The sequence below is a fragment of the Canis lupus genome, chromosome 6 (genome assembly GCF_011100685.1).
Source record: "Canis lupus familiaris isolate Mischka breed German Shepherd chromosome 6, alternate assembly UU_Cfam_GSD_1.0, whole genome shotgun sequence".
NCBI lineage: Eukaryota > Metazoa > Chordata > Mammalia > Carnivora > Canidae > Canis > Canis lupus.
In genome coordinates, this window is record NC_049227.1 from 75,396,177 (window position 1) to 75,403,965 (window position 7,789).

The following is a 7,789-nucleotide window of genomic DNA, read 5'->3' on the forward strand; positions in this document are numbered from 1 at the left end:
AGAGAGATAAAGGTGTATGCTTTCTTAACACTGCCTCCGGGGTATACGAGGCTCTGTGCAAATACTTGGGGGTGTGCTGGTGGAAGCCATCAATAGCAATAATTTGATTAGAAAAGTCATGACAAAAATCACAGGCCCACGTGAGGTATAGCACTTTACTGACAAAAATTTAGGGCAAAAAAAGGTACTAACACAGATGTTTACTGTCCAGTCAGTGCACATGAAAACTTTTCCTAGTTTCCAGGATCTACTTCTTACGTTATTTACTGTCAAGGAGACCATTCCTGGCTAATTTCATATATCCATCCTGCTGCAAGGAAAAGGTAGCAACACTATTATTATTCACAATGCTATGGCTCTTTGGAACCTTTTAAAATTGAAACAGTATAGATCTTCTGGCTTCTGCAGTTCCCTAATGTCATTTATTGAATTCTGATTATATCATCACTCATCTCCTGGCAACATCCATTGTGCTGCCCTTGAATAATGGTTTCCAATGACTCTCAAATGTTGTTAATGGGCTTTGTCAATGATGACCACCAATGCAAGTCTTAGCCAGAGGATGTGGGAATATGTAAACAATTACTCTGTTTTATGGTCATGTTAAATCATCATTTAGAGGTTTATAACATTTATTTATGGAGTTTCAAGCATTAACATAGAACAACACATCTTCCGACCAGGTCTTCTCCTGAACTAATAAGCCTTGATCACTGCACTGCTAGAATGTGACCTTTCTCATGTTGACCACAATCCTGCCTCCACCCACCAGTTAGCAGTACTAAGGATAGATGAGGGGCCCTGGGCAGAGCAAGAAGGGCAGTAAGCCATATCTATCCCTTGTCCCACAGGGCTTAAGACCAACCCAGGACAGCAGAATGTCACCACACTGATTAAAGGCAAGAAATGACTTTAATAGGAAGGGGCCATTCACTTTGCAGTACTAGTCTAGAAAGTTCTAGGAAAGGACAAGAATGACCATGACCAGGGTTTTCTGACATATAGCACATAGCTTACAAAAGGGTGGTATGACTGCCCTGGCCACCAACAATGGGTTGAGGAGGAACCCCAGATCAAAGACCTGTGAGCTACTCATAACTCTCTCAGTGGCTCCTCACCAGGTGGCTCCTAGGTCTGAATACAAACAGGTAAGCACCTGTGTACCACCTCATACAGGCTGCCCACGGAGGATGGTGGCTAGCCCAGGTCCTGAACCCATTCTGTGTCCACAGTATTGAAAATCACCCCCAAAACAGTGAATCAGTCTCATTCTCATGGCTGAACATTGGTGCAACTCCATGGAAAAAATACTGCCCTTGTGATGGAATGAGCACTGGGAATTATAGAAGACAGATGGATCACTGATCTCTACCTCCTAAACCAATAATACACTGTATGTTAACTCATTGAATTCTTTAAAAAAAACTTTAAAAATAAGATAAGGACAGACTGCCCTGGCCAGTGGCTCACCAGGAATAGACCATGCAGCCCGAGACCTACCCCCATAGGTATAAGTCCCAGAGCTTGTCGGGCACCTGGTGGGCTCCGATGACCGTAAGAGGGAGTTACTGTCGAGAGGACTTTGCGAGGGAGAAATAGGAACTGAGGCCCATAAGGTCCAGGTCCAGGTGTAGAGTGTCCCACCCAGAAGGGCTTTCTGACCAGGCCAAACCCACCAGCAACAACAGAATATTTGAGGGCTTCCATTGCCAAGACCCATACTGAAACTGGGTTCTGGCTCCAGGGTACCAGAGGGGTCCTAGAATATCTGGAGAAGGTTCTCCAAAGGGTGGGCCCTTTGTTATGAGCCCTGCTTGTTCACGTCTAAGTCAGTATGTACTCCTTCTACCCATCCCGTAAATGAAGCAACAGGGGAAGTTGGTCTACGGAAAAGAAAGAACCATACTCAAACAGAGAGGCAGTGACGAGAGATTGGCGAAGAGTGCCAGATGCCCTGTCACTCTCCTGGATTGGTGTTGCGCTCTTGCCCTGCTAGTCCATCAAACACCTTCTCTTTATATTAGCTCCTTCCCCTTTCTATTGGTTAAGCCATTTCACTGTGATGTTTGTTATCTGCAAAGAGCTGTAGTGCAATACCCAGAGCCAGATTCTTAGCTTTGTGGATGCAGGAACTCGACTTTATTCCTTCCACCAGTGCTAATTAACCTCTTGGGGATCAACATGCTAAGAGGACCCATAAGAAACTGATATGCGTCTCAGAATGTCAATTTACCAATCTATAAAGAGGGCTAAATCTAAAAAAAAATAGTGTGTGTGGAGTATTCACTCTGGGTGTTTTGCCACGGTAGCGTCAGTGTACTCAGGAGGAGAAAAATCACTCAGAGGCTTGTTCGGTGAGCATAAGCTTAGAAGAAAGAGAATGGGTGGTCTGGAGGAATTTTTCTTTCAAGTTGGGATACTTGAAATTCCTTTTCTGTTCTAGGAATATTTCTCTTTGACAAGTTAGTTGTAATCCCTGAACACAAACAGCCCTCCCTTCTGGTCATTACCAGATATATTCTTACGTCTTGTTTCATTGTTATCTCAGACTTACTGTAAATCATCTTTCTGTTGACATACGATGCTCACAGAAAACGTTTACCAACTACACTTGATTGACTTTGGTACATTAACTGGATGTCATTCGCCAGCTCTAGCCTTTAATGGAATAATGATAGCCATCACTTATTGAGTTATAGTTATCAGGCACCTTAAATGAGTTATCACACTCCTTTTGGTGATTCTGAAATACAGGTGCCATTATCATCATCTTTACTTCCTCCACGAAGAAACAAAATATGGATCAAGCAATTCGCCTGAGGTCACATAGTTAACATGTAGTGGAGCTGGGACTGCAAACCAAGAAATCAGACTTGAGTCCCTGTATGTTCACCACATGTTACGTTTTACAGCCCTTCAAGAGGTACCTACCGTTTTAAACCTCGATTTCCCATCTGAACAAAGCTAATAGTATCTTTCCTAAAGATTGGGAGGATTCTAAATGTTATCACGAATATAAAGCTCTTACCACACTACTGAATATATGGTGACAAATAAAGAGTAGCTTTTATTACCTGTGAAAGAATTCCCTCAGGCATATGGATTGGCTTTAGGAGATCTTTGTTCACCTTCATGTCAAAACTACAAACCAGATGCTAGAATGAGTTGATTTTATTTTCAGGTGGCTAGTTTAATCAATTGCATGCTAATCCTTCCAACCTCACTTTTAAATCGTATTTTATTACTCCATTTCCAAATTCTGAGGACCTTTCTGGAGGGTAGAGCCACCCTCCCCTCTGTCCTGTAATATCTGCACATATTGCACTAAACCCAGCCACCACTTCACACCACGCCACAACGTCGCCTAATGTCGCTGCCGTACTTGTAACCTAAGGAGTGAATTTTACTTTCCACAGGTTCCCAGATTAAAATTAGGGAGTTTCTTAGGTATGAGTGTTAAATCCAGTGACATTTTATTTACTTAAATTCCTTGTTCTTTTGTTTGAGTAAGACCTATTTATTTCAAGAGCAAACGTTTTTATAGTTGCTTGTTAAGTCATAATTCTAGATATTTTATAACACAAGGATTTATGTACCATAATTAAGGAAAAAAACTCTGGTCAACTAAAAAAATTTACTTTAATATATCTCAATTATGACTCTTATAGTGAATTTATGATTTGGAACTTTATTAAAAGTTATCTTCCGTTCTTTTTGAGTAGCATTTTTTCCCTGAATGTGAACTGAACATGCATAAACAAGATCGTTGATTTATCTGGACTTTTAGAAAATTCTCCTTGGATCTACAAATGTAAACCTTAGAGACTGGATCATTGCCACCTTAGACTCTCAATTCATTCTAGAACCAAGAATAGATCTTTTCTTAACAGCTTTGTAATATGAGTTAATATAAGTTATGGTAGACTCAATATTATAGTTGTAAGGGAGCTCAATTACCATTAGGACCAGAAGGTACCCACTCACCCGTGATACTCACCATGTCAAGGGGGTCTGTGATCATGCCCTCTGCCACTCAAGTTAGTAGAATATTTAGCAAGCATCTACCTGAATGAGGGGATAGGTGAGCTAGGTAAATCAAAATATTTTTTAAACTTTTTCTTTTAAAAAAAATGCCCAAATGGTAAATGTGCAGCTCAATGGATTTTTAGGAAATAAAGATACATAGGTTTTGCCTGCTTTTGAACTTGATGTAAACATACAAGTTTCATCTGGCTTTTTCAGTATTATACTTTGGAGTAGCAGCCACACTGTTTAATGTGGTTGCAATTTATTTTCATTTCTATATATAATATTCCAGTGTGTGAATACGTGACTATTTTCCAGGGTATCATTAATAAACAATTGGAAAATTCTAGTTTGGGGTTATTATGAATGTGTGGCAATGACCATTATTATACACATCTTTTGGTGAACATATGTGCATCTCTGTTGGGAATATACTTAGGAGTAGAATTTCAGGGTCATATGGTATACGTATGTTCAGACTTAATAGATTCTGGACAAATGTTCTCTCAAGGAGATACATCAATTGACACTTTCACTATGTATAAGAATGTGTAAGAATTTGTTGTTCCACACCCATCTCCGACACTTGGAATTGTCTGAATTTTTCAGTTTAATCATTCTGATGAATATGTAGTAGTGATTTGCATTTCCTTGACTTGCACTGCCAGAGCCAAGATAAAATAAGACCACGACTCTTTCCTGCTGATTGCAGCTAAAAGCTCAGATCAAAATACAAAAAGCAACCACCCAAGGACTCCAAAAAGTAAACAAAAATGGGCAGATTGGGTTGAATCAAAAGTTGGAGAAATGCCCTCTTTGTTTTTCCTATTTTCTCCCACAGCTTTGACCTGAGGCCCGGCATCTAGTAAAACTAACAGCAGCACAGGTAGCAGAAACTAAGAAAAATCCTGTCTTTCGAGCCAGACAAATTGAGAGAAGGGGTTTCTGTGAGTCAAAGTTGGTCAGGAAATACCTGGCTTTTTTTTCCCCCCTCTCCTTTTCTCCCTCTGGGCTTTGCCCTGAGAGCTGGGGCCTAGGCTCAGACCAAGAGAAACCCTAACTTTCCAAACAAGAGAAATAGGAAAGGAGGCCTCTGTGGTATGAAGAATATGGAGGGAATCCACATTTTTTTTTTCTCTCACCTCTTTGCCCCAGTGTGGGCCCTAGTCAGCAGCTGCAGCTATGGAAGGCAGCTAGAACTCCAAGAAAAATCTCCTATTTCTGGCAGGAGGGCCAGAAAGAGGTTACTCTGCAAAAGAGAGAACATGAGTATCAAAAGGGGAGATCTGTAGAAGGGGACCCCCTAATTCTATGCATAAACCCACATAAATGGTTCTCACACCTGAACTAAGAATTTGCAGAAAAACACAAAGCTGTTTAGCAAAGGTCTGTGAAATGAACTACAATTTAAACTACAGTAGCCTCCCCTTTTCAACCGGGGATACGTTCCAACACCCCCCAGAAGATGCCTGAAACTGCAGATAAAACTCTATATATAGTGTTTTTTTCCCTCTGCATTCATTGCTATGATAAATTATAGCTTACTTTATAAACCAGGCAAGAACAACTAATAATGAAATAGAACAATTCCAGTAATATACTGTAATAAAATTTATATTAATGTCGTTTCTCACTCTTAAAGTATATTTCTGGACTTTACTCACCCTTTTTTTTAGATTGTATTTATTTAGAAAGCGCATGTGCAAGCAGGGCGGGGTTGGGGGCTGGGGGTAGGGACAGGAGAAAGAGAATCTCAAGCTGACCCTGCCCTGAGCCCAGAGCCTCACATGGGACTGCATCTCACAACCCTGCGATCATGACTTGAGCTGAATGCTCAACCAGACCAGCCATCCAGGCGCCCCTCAACCTTTTCTTTCTATGTGAAATGATAAAACGCCTGTAGGATGAGATGAAGGGAGGTGTATAACAGGCATTTGTAAACTGTCCGAGGATGAGTCAGAAGGAGAATCATCTGCTTCTCATAGTTGATCACAGGTTAACTGAAACCAGGGAAAGCGGGCAGCCCAGGTGGCCCAGCGGTTTAGCACCTTCCTTGGGCCTAGGGCGGGATCCTGAAGACACAGGATGGAGTCCCACATCGGGCTCCCTGCATGGAGACTGCCTGCTTCTGCCTCTCCCTCTGCCTGTGTCTGTCATGGGGAAAGCAAAACCGCAGATACCAGGAATTAACGTACTGCCCGAGCTCCAAAATAATGCTGGGGTGCTGCCCGTATAGGGCAGGCTCCAAGCAGAATAACGCCTCTGAGAGCTGAGCTGAAAGGGACCAGCGTGCACGGAAAGTGAGACCGAATTTGAACTTGTGGATCTAAATCAAACTGGACCCACCGCCTTTTAAAACCGAACAGGGCAGCACCGGTAGCCCAGCGGTTTAGCGCCTGCTTTTGGCCCAGGGCCTGATCCTGGAGACCCGGGATCGAGTCCCGCGTCGGGCTCCCTGCATGGAGCCTGCTTCTCCCTCTGCCTGTGTCTCTGCATCTCTCTGTCTCTCATGAATAAATAAATAAAATCTTAAAAAAATAAAATAAAACAGAACATCAGTAGTCCCCCAAAGCCTTTTCACAGGAACCCAGAGTCTACGCAACATGATATACTCAACACGTCCAAGATTAAAAAACAAAAACAAAACAAAACAAACAAACACAATTACTCAAGGCCACCGAGGATCCATCCATCTTCAAAGTGAGAACACATAACCAGTTCTCAAGGCAGAATAAGATCAGTAACAGCTGCCACCTGCCAGCCACCAGGTGAGAAGCCGTTCTTGGGACCAGCAGTAGCGGACGACGTCTTCCCTCCAGGCGCCTGCTGCGACCTTAGGAAGGAAGCCTCGCGCTTGGTCACCCCGTGCCTAAGAGCGTTCGCGGGAGCGTCGCTGGGACGGAGGCGGGACGACGGAGCAGCCGGACACCTGCACGCACGTGCTGCGGCCTAAGAGGAACCTGGGGGTACCTCGCCGGGGGGGGGGGGGGGGGAGGTCTGCGTATTCTACCACCGACTATCCTTGTAGTTTATAAACAAACTAATTTTTAAAAAAAAGAAAAGAAGAAGAAGAAACCGGGCAGCCCGGGGGATGCTCAGCGGTTTAGCGCCACCTTCGGCCCAGGGCCTGATCTTAGAGACCCGGGATAGAGTCCCACGTGGGGCTCCCTGCGTGGAGCCTGCTTCTCCCTCTGCCTGTGTCTCTGCCTCTCTCCTCTATGTCTATCATAAACAAATAAATAAATCTTTAAAAAAATAATAAAAAAATAAAATTAAAAAAAAAAAGAAAACACAAGAGAGCGTCCCTCCCCTCGGAGAAAAGCAACGGGTCAAAGACACAATTCCAACAACACTGGCAAATACCCCGGTTCCACGCGCATAAGGGTTAAGGTGCTGCATCTACGCAGGTGTCGAAAGCAGCGAGTCTCTAAATGACGTCCGAGCGCCGCGTGCGCAAACAGCAGCGTCCCTAACCGCGGGTTAAAGCAGCTGCCGCGCCCCCGCGACCCCACGCGCGAACCCGGCTGCCGTCACTTCCGCCTGGCCGCCCGGCCCGGCCCACGTGACCGGAAGTGCTTTCCCGTGGGGTCCTCCCGCCCGCAGGGGACTCTCCGAGGCCGCCGGTGCCACGAAGGCCTCCCGCCCGGGCTGGCCCTTGCGGCGCCTGAGGGTTTGGCTGCGGAGCCTGCGTGCGCGCTACGAGTCTTCCGGCCGGAGAACCGTGTCCCGGGCGTCCGGCCGCGGCGACGACGTTCACGCTCAC

At 44.4% G+C, this 7,789-nt stretch overlaps 1 long non-coding RNA gene across 19 annotated transcripts in view; it reads right to left on the reverse strand.

The window, feature by feature from the left end:
- LOC102155681 overlaps positions 1 to 7,789 on the reverse strand; it is a 158,849-nt gene that overhangs the window by 151,000 nt on the left and 60 nt on the right. For 13 of the 19 annotated variants that reach the window (XR_005361430.1, XR_005361428.1, XR_005361426.1 and 10 more), the window contains exons 1-4: positions 6,695 to 7,183; positions 5,169 to 5,275; positions 3,998 to 4,065; positions 3,075 to 3,141 (exon numbers count right to left, since the gene is read on the reverse strand). This is a non-coding gene — a long non-coding RNA (uncharacterized LOC102155681). Of the gene's footprint in view, positions 1 to 3,074; positions 3,142 to 3,997; positions 4,066 to 5,168; positions 5,276 to 6,372; positions 6,531 to 6,688; positions 7,184 to 7,389; positions 7,581 to 7,789 lie in introns of those variants that run through there. The other 6 variants (XR_005361423.1, XR_005361414.1, XR_005361418.1 and 3 more) reach the window with 5 other exon arrangements.